At 44.8% G+C, this 2,494-nt stretch overlaps 1 pseudogene; it reads left to right on the top strand.

Moving 5' to 3' along the window:
- The first annotated feature begins 6 nt into the window (after positions 1–6).
- LOC109387236 (elongation factor 1-alpha 1 pseudogene) lies at positions 7–947 on the top strand (annotated as a pseudogene).
- The last annotated feature ends 1,547 nt before the right edge of the window (positions 948–2,494 follow it).

Here is a 2,494-nt window from a genome sequence, read left to right as displayed (position 1 = left end):
ATTGTTGGCGTCAACAAAATGGATTCCACTGAGCCGCCTTACAGCCAGAAGAGATACGAGGATATGGTCAAGGAAGTCAGCACCTACATTAAGAAAATTGGCTACAACCCTGACACAGTAGCATATGTGCCAATTTCTGGTTGGAATGGTGACAACATGCTGGAGCCAAGTTCTAACATGCCTTGGTTCAAGGGATGGAAAGTCACACGTAAAGATGGCAGTGCCAGTGGAACCATGCTGCTTGAAGCTCTGGATTGCATCCTGCCACCAACTTGTCCAACTGACAAACCTTTGTGCCTGCCCCTCCAGGATGTCTACAAAATTGCTGGTATTGGTACTGTCCCTGTGAGCCGTGTGGAGACTGGTGTTCTCAAACCCGGCATGGTGGTCACCTTTGCTCCAGTCAATGTTACAACTGAAGTCAAGTCTGTTGAAATATACCATGAAGCTTTGAGTGAAGCTCTTCCTGGGGACAACATGGGCTTCAATGTTAAGAATGTCTCTGTCAAAGATGTTTGTCGTGGCAATGTAGCTGGTGACAGCAAAAATGACCCACCAATGGAGGCAGCTGGCTTCACTGCTCAGGTGATTATCCTGAATCATCCAGGCCAAATCAGTGCCGGATATGCACCTGTGTTTGATTGTCACACAGCTCACATTGCTTGCAAATTTGCAGAGCTGAAGTAGAAGATTGATCGTCATTCAGGGGAAAAGCTGGAAGATGGCCCCAAGTTTTTGAAATCTGGTGATGCTGCCATCGTTGACATGGTTCCTGGCAAGCCCATGTGTGTTGAGAGCTTCTCTGACTACCCTCCTCTGGGCTATTTTGCTGTTCATGACATGAGACAGAGTTGCTGTGGGTGTCATCAAAGAAGTGGACAAGAAGGCAGCTGGAGCTGGCAAGGCCACCAAGTCTGCCCAGGAAGCTCAGAAGGCTAAATGAATATTATCCCCAATACCTGCCACCCCAGTCTTAATCAGTGGTGGAAGAACGGTCTCAGAACTGTTTGTCTCAATTGGCCATTTAAGTGTAATAGTAAAAGACTGGTTAATGATTACAATGCATCGTAAAACCTTCAGAAGGAAAGGAGAATGTTTGGTAGACCATATGTTTTTTTGTGTGTGGCAGNTTTGTGTGTGGCAGTTTTTAAGTTATTAGTTTTTAAAATCAGTACTTTTTAATGGAAACAACGTGACCAAAAATCTGTCACAGAAATTTTGAGACCCATTAAAACAAAGTTTAATGAGAAAAAAAAAAAAGCCAAAATGTGATCATCTGTGAGTGTTCTCATACACCATAGTTAAAAACTGGAATCTATCCGAATGTCCATGTGTGTGAATGGATGAGCACAATGTGGTTTATCCATACAATGAACTGTTACTTAGCAACAAAAAAGGGACAAACTACTGATATATGTAACAACATGAATGCATTTCAAAACAAGTAAAGATGCTCCTCAACTTATGATGGGATTATGTCCCTATAAACCCATTGTAAACTGAAAATATCACTAAGTTGAAAAATGCGTTTAATACAGGTAACCCACAGAACATACTTAGCGTAGCCTGCCTTAAACATTCTCAGAACACAATATCCAAAAAAATGCTGATAACACAGTATACTGCAGAGTATTGGCTGTTTACCCTCGTGATCACATGGCTGAATAGGAGCTGCGCTCCCCACCACAGCCCAGATTCATGAGAGAGTGTCCTACCACATAACCAGCCCAAGAAAATATCAAAATTCAAATTGCAGTTTCTACTGAAGGCTTATAGCTTTCATACCATCGTGAAGTAAAAAAATTGTAAGTTGAACCATTGTGAGGACTTTCCTAAAATCTCTTAGAGGTTCACAAACTCCCAACAAGCAGCAGCTGGCCTCCACATGCCCTGCACCTTTTACTAAGCAGCTTCAAGCCCTACACTAGCAGCAGTCAGCCTCGGTTCACAGCTTAGCCTCTCCCAGGCACCTCCAAGCCCAGTGTGGATGGCAGCCATCTGTGAACAGCTTTGTGGTTCATCCCAGGAGGCCTTGGCAGGCCATAGGCTGAAGATGAACTTGGCCCCTCCTACGAGATCACAGGCTGCCATGCCTGATGGACAGCTTTGGACCAAGCTGAAGCACCAAATAACTGCCTCTGTAAACAATACACCCAAAGAGCAGACTAGGCAGGCACCAGAGCCCTGCTAAAGTGAATCCTGCTCTGTAGGGTCAGCCTCTGGACCACAGCTCCTCCACTGTACTCATGGCCAGTCCTCGAAACTGATTAGCCTGAGGGTGAATCCCTTCCATTGATGTGCAAACAGCAACCAAGACTAATACAACAAGAGGGCACACACAACCCACACAAGACACTTGCAGAACCTGGCCTAGGTGACCAGGGACTCTGCACCATGAGTCCCTCAGGATATCTACTACATAAAGCCACTCTACTAAGACCAGGAGACATAGCAGATCTACCTAATACATAGAAACAAACACAGGAAAGAACCA

Source organism: Hipposideros armiger, unplaced genomic scaffold (genome assembly GCF_001890085.2).
Source record: "Hipposideros armiger isolate ML-2016 unplaced genomic scaffold, ASM189008v1 scaffold_151, whole genome shotgun sequence".
NCBI classification, from domain to species: Eukaryota; Metazoa; Chordata; class Mammalia; order Chiroptera; family Hipposideridae; genus Hipposideros; species Hipposideros armiger.
This window is presented reverse-complemented; position numbering and strand designations above follow the sequence as displayed.